General features: G+C 38.6%; 1 protein-coding gene and 1 long non-coding RNA gene across 38 annotated transcripts in view; one reads left to right on the forward strand and one right to left on the reverse strand.

Moving 5' to 3' along the window:
* Positions 1-10,244, reverse strand: part of CAST (calpastatin) — a 119,366-nt gene that overhangs the window by 106,588 nt on the left and 2,534 nt on the right. The window lies entirely within an intron of this gene.
* On the forward strand, positions 2,563-6,975 carry LOC139046205 (uncharacterized). Its single transcript, XR_011505933.1, has 3 exons — positions 2,563-2,696; positions 3,844-3,939; positions 6,845-6,975. It is a non-coding gene; the product is annotated as an uncharacterized lncRNA (long non-coding RNA).

Below are 10,244 nucleotides of genomic sequence, written 5' to 3' on the forward strand. Positions count from 1 at the left end.
ACTAGGAGGAAGAAGATTCATTCACCACTTTGAGACAGAATTTGAGAGGGAGAGATCTACAAGACAGAGGTTCATCAATCTGTCTCCTTCCAGAACTGGCAACTTTAGAACCATATCACATTCATTTATTATCTCCAATTCCCTATCTTTTTCAGATTCAACACTGGTAATAATAACAACAATATCTACCGTATTACTGAGTGTACTGTTTCGAGTGCATTATTTACTTGTGAGGAGGTATTATTATTCCATTTTACAAATGAGCAAACTTACAGAGGCAATTCACTCTTGTCTGGTACAAGGTTCCATGCTCTCCACAAGGTCCTACTCTGCTTCCCGCTCATGCAGCAAATATATATTTTGATTTATTATCCTACAGTAAATGCAAAGATGGCCTTTTCTCCCTAAAATATAGGTATATAGATCTTTTTCCTTTAAAAATTTTTAAAAAGTTTTTTCCTGGTGTTGTTTAGAAATTGCAGTCCTGCAGAGTAACCAACACCATCAGTTACATGCTTCCATTTAAACACTCAAAATAACTCAAAATTATGTAGGTTCCAAATAATGGTTTGGGAGGGATAAATATAATGAATGCATTTTATAATGTTCAGTTATAATGACAACTTCTAAAAATTATGTATTATAAGAATTGGTATTTTGCGATTTCAAAAGAAATATTTTCTCTCAATAGAAAGCTTTCTTACAATACACAAAAGTATAATGACATAAATAAAAGTCACTTATAATCAAATAGCGATATATTTTAGGAACTTTACGGATTATATTTTTCCAGTTTCTTTATGTGTTTTTTTTTTAACCTGGCTCTTTAGTATAAAATTTTTCTAACATACAGAAAAGTTGAAAAAATAATACAATGAATGCCAATATTTCCACCACTTAGATTCAACAACTATTAACATCATTGTTATGTTTTGACATATTTGCATACATTACAGACAGAGAGATAGATCTAGCCATCTATACTTGTATATGTACCTGCATTTGAAAGTAAATTGTAGATATCCTGAAACATTACCCCTAAACATTTCACTAAGCATCCCCCTAAATAGAGAACTTCTTCCCATGTAACTCCAATATCATTGTCACTCCAAGAGAATTAACAAGAACTACCTAATGCCATTCTATTTCCAGTAAATAGCAACTTTATAAATGAACCACTGCCCTAACATTTCTTGTGGCTTATTCGATATTCAGCAGTCTATTAGTGATGTAAAGTCAGTTATATATTTTCACTGAAAGAGATTCAAAGAGCCAGATTTTTCAATTCATGGAATAATTGAGCACTTTTCACATAATTGAGATGGTGGAATGAAATATTTGGGAATGACGTATGTCAAATTTTGATCTAGCTTAGCAACCTGCAGCAAGTCTTTGCAGGAGTAAAGAGAGAGAACTTTGTCTACGACTATGTGTAGCTGGTGGGTTGGGGAGAGGTGAGAGAAGCATGGAGAAGGGAAGGAATGAGCTCAGGGAAGAGAATTGAACCACAAACCTGATAAACCCATGGAGGACTTTTCTATATGAGGGAAAAGAAAGTAACTCGTCCTACGCATCTACTCGGTGCTAAGCCCAGCGCTGGGCATTTCCCCCATGTGGTCTCCTTGACTTCCCATAGCAACTCGGGGAGTACACACTGTCAGCTTGTTTTATGGGTAAAGAAATGGAGGCCCTGAGAGGTGAGAGCCTCCTCAGTCATACCACATGTCAAGATGAACGTCTATGGTCAGGAATTGGGCTACTCTGGAACTAGTTAATAGCTGAGATCTCATGAGTCACATCAGGAATGTCTCAGTCCAACGCTCTAAAATGAAAACAACCAACAAAACCAAAACGAAACTTCCCTATTCTAAAACTAGTTTGTTTTATAAAATTAATCAGACATACAATACTTATAAATTTAATCCCGTGTTACCAGCTGGAGAGGAGGCCAAAGACAGGAAGAACAGGATGCCAGCCCTAAAGCCGTAAAAATTTCACTGGGAGGATAAAGCCACAGAGCTGGGAAACAACACAGAACTAAGATGAAGGACAGAGGCCATGTGTGCAGCAGGAGTTCAGAGGCAAGGAAAAAAAAATCAGATAAAGGGCTTTCCCGTTTTGCCTCAAAAAGGAATACTTTTCCACAGTTTCAACCCCTTGGCATCACAACATATTTGGCAAGTACAGCTGTCCTTGGTCTTCATTCTAGGAAATAGCATTTATATGCTTAAAATCTTTTGCCACAGTAAACCCATAAACCTGCCAGGAAATCAACAAGAGCTATGAGCGGTAAGGCTGGGAGCCAGCAGTCTCCCCCAGCTAAGGATTTGTGCTAGGGCGGGGGCTTTGGCTTTCAAGCATTTGGGCCACTCCCCACCCCCCACCGCCACTGTTACCCAGATACACCCTGAAACATGCACAGGCAAGGGATACACCACACAGTATAAGATAAAATCAAACGACTCCAAGCCCAGCTGTGAAAGAGTACCAAATGCTAATATGCTTCTGCAATGCCTTTGCCTTACTATTTTTTTTTTGTAAAAAGGGAGCCAGCCCTTATGGCTGGTGGTTAAAGTTCAGCGTTCTCTGCTTCAGCAGCCCAAGGTCGCTTGCCGGTGGCGAAACCACACCCCACCCGTCTGTGAGTAGCCATGTTATGGCCGCGGCTTCCATAGAAGAACTACAAGGACCTACAAGTAGGATATATAACTATGTACTAGGGCTTTGGGGTGGAAAAAAAAGAAAAGGAAGATTGGTAAGAGATGTTAGCTCAGGGCGAATCTTTCCCTGCAAAAACAAACAAAAACTACAACATAACCCTCTATGCTGAAATTGAATAGCATTAAAAATTAATATTATTCACTTAGATTTTTTTTAAAAGGTACAGAGTTTCTTTTAGGGGGTGACAAAAACATTCTAAAATTAAATTGAGGTGATGCTTGCATCAGCCTGTGAATATAGGAAAAAATACCAAATTGTACGTTTTAATGGGTGAATGTATGGTCTGTGAATTACATCTGAATAAAGCTGTTTAAAAAAACAGTAAAGGTTATCTGAACACAACTCAAAAACTGTCCTTCTTCAACTGGGAGACAAGGCCAGAGAGATGAATATTTGCATGTCCAGCATCAGCCGTGGCAAAATCATGAAGCAGTAAAGATTATCTGGGAGCTCTCTGGACCTTCCTAGTGCACATAGCTCAGCTCTCTCACTGCATGGCTATGGCACTCGCTATTGAGAAAGGCTTGTTCCAGGGGCAGGGGCTTCCCAAGGATCCAAAAGCCTTCAGTTGGCAGTGGGTCCCCTCCTTCAGTGTGGGTCACAAGCACCTGGCACGCTTTGGGAAACACTCAAGCCAGAGCCCAGAGATCTAGATTTAGTTGGTCTAGCGTGGGGTCTGGGCAAGGTTATATTTTTCTAAAACCCCCCAGGTGATCCTAGTAAGCAGGTAGGATTGGAAACCACTGGTTTTGAGGGGACATTTGTGGGCACTATGACAGGAAGTGGAGGTTTCTGCTCCTCAAATCACCCCACTGAGTCGGCACCCATAGGGTACTTTCCTGGGGCAGGCAGGTTGGGACAGCTCCGGGCCTCCTGGGCAAACTCTGATTGCTCAAGGAAGGAGCACAGTGCCCCACGTTCACACCAGCACTTCCTGACTAATTCTGGGCCTTCGCCCTAGCCTACCTTGCACATCATACCATCATATCTGCACATCAGTCTCTATTTTCTTAATAAAGCAAACAAATAAGCACTTTATTGTATATTCTTTTGCTTACTGATTACAAACGGCTATTTTGCCTTCCCAACCAGATGGTAAATTATATTCTTTTTTTTTTCTAGCCCGGTGGTAGGGGTGTGACAAATAATTCTTGATTGAATGACTGCACTTCTACAAAGCTCTAAATGTTCCCTGAGAAATGCTTTTATTCTGTTCAGGTCAGTATACTGGATAAAAGAGAAAGAAGCTGAAAAAAATAGCTTGAAAAATTAAGAGACAATGTCTAAATTGATATTTCCTGCAAAATCCCTTAAAATCTATTCTTGTATGTATTCTGCTTGCTAAAACACAAATGTTCAGCAAGCCAGCAGAAGGACCAAGATGTAAAGCTGGTTTTGCTTCAAAATAGCATCCCTGGCACAGATCTGGGTCTGTCTGCCCTCAAGTAGATTCCTTGCCCTGACCCTGCTCTGCTGGTGGAGCAGGGATGTTTGCTGGCTGCCTTGATGGCTGGCCTCAGGCTGGGTTTGGCCAATGGAAGTCACTGGCAGGAGACTGGAGGTGGTAAGTGGGTGGTATTCACCGCCATGCCCCAAAACCCCCGCCCCCACCTCTGGGAGGCTCTGCAGTAGGGCAGGCTAGTGGCTGGTCCAGCGACTACAGGGGGATCTAGCTCCTCCCTCCATCTTTCCAGCCTAGGAATGGTAGCTGCTTCCTGCAATTTCTAATGTCTGGGTTGCCTCACTCTCCCTTGTTGGCTTCCCAGCCTCTTCTGTTACCTGAGTAACCAACTCTGCATTCCATTCCCTGACAGACTCTAACAGGACAGAAAGAGCATAGATCTCCAAGTCTATGGGATCTTGGGCAAATAGTTTGACCTTTCTGTTTTCTCCTTGTAAAATGGAGCTAATGGTACCTACCCCAGGGGCTGGCATATTTATGAACCAAGCTGATATTAATGAGGAATCTGGCCCATTGCCTAGCTCATTTTAAGAATACAATAAAAGTTATTCCACTCCCTTCTTTTTCTCTGGCATTAATCTGATTGCAGTAAATTATGACACAGTAAAATGAATATGGGAAGTAAGCAAAGGTTTAAAGGTTTTGTTTTCTAAGGCTGTAAATATTAGAGCAGAGAATTTAGGTTTTTACTTTTCATGAATATAAAGCAACAAGGTTCATCTGATAAATTTACATTTAGTACTTTGTCTATGTAATGACTGTGTATTATAGTAATCTCACTTCTCCATATTATATCTAAGGAAACAAAGCACACAGAGAATAGAGAACTCCTTTTCCAAACAATCTACAGCAAGTTGGTCACAGGAATGACACTTAAATGTGCAATTCTCATCCTTTAAAATACTTTGGAAGGGTGTGGTGTGTGTGCGCATGTGTGTGATGGTGGGGCTGGGAGTTAGATAAAGCAAGATTGGTACAATGTTATAGTGTTTGTACTTATTGAAGCCATGTGAAGGGTACATGATGAGTTCATTATATTATTCTCTCTTCTTCTGTGACAAAAAAGTTTTGAAAAATTTAGAATCCTCTTAACTCAAGAGCGTGTATCTTCCTAGAGTTACCCAAAGGCAATATCTTAGCCATTCTACTTGGTTTTAATACTGAAAGCCCCAAACTCATGGAGAAGGCTATTATGAGAGGTAGAGTTTATTTAGTAAAACAAAACAAAACAGTGAGTAGTCCCTATGTGCTGTGTCATAGGAAGAATACATATTAAAGAAATGGAAGTAAATGAAAGGTCTGGCTTTCAATACATGATATCTTTATGCTCCTCTAAAAATATTTATCAAACTATAAACTTATAAATAATCTTCTTTGGGATTCTCATATAAAAGAAGACACATATTAAGGATTAACTGTATAGCTCTAATTCTGAAATGCTGATGTTTCACCTGAACTCCACGTACGCTTTTTCGAAACAATTTAACATTCTGGTGGACATGCCACGGTGGCACTGCAATGGCACATGCTCTTTTTTGTCCAGTTTTCAGAGGTAGTATCAAATTGCCTCTCTCCCACATTTAGCTTCTGGGATCCCCCTGCAGTAAGCTTTTTGAATTGTCTCTAAGTCAAAGAAGACATCATAAGAATTTCAATAGTTACTTTATTGCTTTTGTAGTAGACATTAGTATGTAGTTGTGGTTTTTATCTACAAGAAATGCAAGAGAAGATCAGGCATGGATCCATCCACAATTTTTGTGTCCATAGCACCCTGTACAGAACCTAATAAATAGTATGTAGACAATAAGAAACTGAGAACATCTTTGGCCTTAACCAAATCATTCTTGTGTTTTATGAGTTATCCACAGTCAAAATGTGGAGATACATTTTTAGGAAAGACCTTTTTAGGAAACTCTAACCATAGAATCCATTTTCTTCCTGGGCTAAATGACTCTCCCATCTGAGGTGGCAACTTACATAAACAGTATCCATTGGATGGAGTTGTTTTACATTTTTCTTAACTGAAACACACCTGACACACTTTGTGACTGATTCCTTTGTGGTAGCTGTAAGCTTTCTGGGTAAGTTTTTATGAAAAGAAAATGAGATAACCTTAAGAACAGAACTTTGGAATCACATTAACAGTATTTCCATCCTTAAAAACACCTTAAAGAGGGGATTCTGAGAAGATGGTGGAGTATGAGGCACTAGGAATCCATCTCTCCACCTAGACAAAAAATCCGAGTGGCAGAATCTCTCTGATACAAGCACTTTGAAACTCTGAAGTCTATTGAAGGCTTACAACTTTCAGGGGAAGGCTTGGAGGGTAAGTTTTGGTTAATTTCCATGAATTTTCAGCTCTGAGCTCAGCAGCGGCTACCCACTCCTCATCCCCCAGTCCATGGCAGGTAGCTGTGCACTGGAGCACAGCTTGCATGCAGCTTGTGGGAGTGAGGGTGGGCAATAAGGACTCTGTGGTCCAACTAATGGTGATCTTTATTCTGATCACTGATTGCTGCTCTGATTATGGTGTTAGAGACACAGAGATGGGAAACCATTGTTGCAAGCCCTTTTGCCTCCAGCTGAGACAACTTTAGGGGACTTAAAGGACTGGTACCCTTCCCTCCCCTCCACTTGATTTTTCTCTTTTTCCCCTTTTAGGAACCAGACGGTAAAGAATAGGACATTTTAAAGCATCTGCATATATAGGGGAATTAGACAATCACCACACATGCCCAGGGGAAGGGTCAGGTCAGAAAATAACTGAGAAGATCTTAAGTTTACACTTCAGGCAGAACCTCAGTACAGAGACAGAATGCAACAATCAACAAAACAAAACAAAACAAAAACAAAAAACAGCAAACCTTGGGGGAGGGGGAGAATCTGATTTCCAGAGCTACCACATTATTAGACTCAAATGTCCAGTTTCAACCAAAAAAATCACAAGGCATTCAAAGAAACAGAGAAGTATCACCCATTCAAAGGAAAACATAAACCAACAGAGAAAGAGCAGATGGCAGATCTACTAGAAAAAGACTTTAAAACAAATTGTCTTAAAGATGCTCAAAGAAGTAAAGGAAGAGGTGGAAAAAGAAAATGACGTATATACAAAATGGAAGTATCAATAAGGAGGTAGATTTCCTTTCCTTTTAAAAGGAAACCAGAAAGAAATTCTAGAGTGGAAAAGTACAATAACTGAAATGAAAAATTCACTAGAGGGATTCAAAAGCAGATTTGAGCAAGCAGAAGAAAGAATGAGAAAACCTGAAGATAGGACAACTGAAGTTATTGAGTCTGAGGAATAGAAAGAAAAATGATTGAAGAAAAGTGAACAGAGTCTAAGAGACCTGAGGGATACCATCAAGCAGACCAACATACACATTGAGGGAGTCCCAGAAGGAAGAGAGAGAAAAAGGGACCGAGAGATCATTTGGGAAAATAATGATCTAAAACTTTCCAAATTTGATGAAAGCCATGAATATAAACATCCAAGAAGCTCAACAAACTTCAAGTAGGATGAACTCAAAGAAATCCCCATGAAGACACATTATAATCAAACTGTTCAAAGACAAAGACAAAGACAAAGAGAGAATCTTGAAAGCCGAAAAAAAATGACGTCACATACATGAGCTACTTAATAAGATTACTCATCAGATTTCTCATCAGAAACCTTGGTGGTCAGAAGGTAGTGGGACAAGAATTGGCGAGCATATGAAAAAACTAGAATCCTTGTGTACTGGTGGAGGGAATGTAAAATGATACAACTGCTGTGGAAAAGAGTAAGGTCGTTCCTCAAAAAATAGCTAAAACATGGAAGCAACCCAAGTGTCCACGAACAGATGGATAAATAAGCAAAATGTGGTAAATACATATATGTACACAATGGAATATTATTCAGCCTTAAAAAGGAAGGAAATTCTGACAAATTCTATGACATGGATGAATCTTGAGCACATTATGCTAAGTGAAATAAGCCAGTCACAAAAAGACAAATACTGTATGATTCCACTTATATGAGGTTCCTAGAGTAGTCAAAATCACAGAGACAGAAAGTAGAATGGTGGATGCCAAGGACTGTGGAAAAGAGGAATGGGGATTTACTAATCAATAAGCACAAAGTTTCAGTCAAGCAAGATGAATAACCTCTAGAGATCTGCTGTACAACACAGTACCTATAGTCAATAATAATGTACTGTACACTTAAAAACTTGTTGAGAGTAGATCTCATGTTAAATTTTCTTAAAATAGAACAATAATAAAAAAAGAAAACGGTAAGGAACACAGATACTTGAATACAATGCTATGTATTTGAATGTATGTATGTAAATTGGATGGGGATTTACTGTTTAATGGGTACAGAGCTTCAGTTTTGCAAGATAAAAAGAGTTCTGGAGATAGATGGTGGTGATGGTTGCACAAGAATATGAATGGTCTTAATTCCACTGAAATTGAAAAAAAATGGTTAAGATAATGTTTTATGTATATTTTACCACAATAATAATAATAATAATAATAAAAATGTCAAGAAAAAAACAGAATAAAGATGGGCTGCTTAGAGAAGTCTTGTATTCCACTAAGACAACCTACTTAGAACTAATTACCCACCCCTTCACCTTGGAATCTCAAATGCCCACCCACTGTTTCAACTCCCAGCAAGCTACATCATTCTTTAAAAAGCACTTGTAGAATGTATCTAACTTTTTGGGAAGTGTCAAAACTGATTAAAGAACAATATCATCAGATGTTACTCTTAGTTTAAAAGTCTTATCCGCAATGGGAAGCAAACCAATTCAGAAACTGCCAACCAAAAGAGCAAAGTTGTGTCTGACCTCTCTTCTCCCAACACCCTAAATCCTGTGCCCTTTCTGCAGACTCTATAATTTGCATTCCTTACTCCTTAAAGTCACTGCAACCAAATGGTCTGTCCTGCCATGGAAGGCTTGTGACACCCTTCCCAGCTGGCTGCAATGACGGGGCCTCCCAAATGACTGGGCTCCTTGATCGTGCTGCCACTGGGCCAGTGGGTCTAATTGGGCTAAGAAACATCTTTAATTAACATGGTCTAATTGAGTCAACTTATGACTCAGGAATGTGATTACTGGTGTAAACCAAATTTACACTCTTTCATACTACATCATTATGATGCTCATCAGATGTTCTTCAAATATAACTTTCCAAAGTTTTTTTCTTCACTATGACCAGATAATTCTTCAGAAGATAAGATCAATGATATTGATGGTATTCAATGTGGAAATACACACTGTAATGTTTCACTGACTGGCTTTATAGGTAGCCCTCCCTTAAACAAACATATCTTGGATACATCTTATAATTATCTTATTCTATTATGCCTAAAATTTTAAAGTTAAGTCATTCACAATCTTTTTCAGTATTTAAAGGATCCCGCTAAAGATATTTTAGTTATAGGATTTACCAGAAGCATATATATACATATTATATATAGTATATAAGTATATGTATATATGCATATGTATAAATGTAACGTATGCATATATGCTATAAATTGGCTCCATAGATTTATGGGCAGGCTTTTGCGTATGAATGTGTATATTTTGTTCTGGGAAAATGGTCCATAACTTTCCTTTAATTCTCAAAACGGCCTGTGATCACCCCCAACAACTACAAATCAAAAACAGTTCAGGACCCATGTCTAGAGCTGTCCTGCCCAATTCTGTAGCTGTGCCTATTGAGCACTTGAAATGTGGCAAGTGCGAATTGAGTTGTGCTGTAATTATAAAATATACACTGGATTTCTAAGAACTAACATGAAAAAGAAGATGTAAAATATCTCAATGATTTGAACATTGATTGCATGTTGAAATAATAATGTTTGGAATATAGTGGGTTAAATAAAATATATTATTGGCATTAATTTCACCTGTTTCTTTTTGCTTTTGTTAATGTGGCTAGTAGAAAATTTAAAATTACATGTGTGGCTCATACTATATTTCTGTTGGACAGCACTGGGTTGGAAAAAGCCAAAGCCTGATTGCAGGCATGTTGCTGATTCTAGGAGGTTCCTACTAGCAAACGATTTTTA

This window comes from Equus asinus, chromosome 9, assembly GCF_041296235.1.
Source record: "Equus asinus isolate D_3611 breed Donkey chromosome 9, EquAss-T2T_v2, whole genome shotgun sequence".
Lineage (NCBI taxonomy): Eukaryota > Metazoa > Chordata > Mammalia > Perissodactyla > Equidae > Equus > Equus asinus.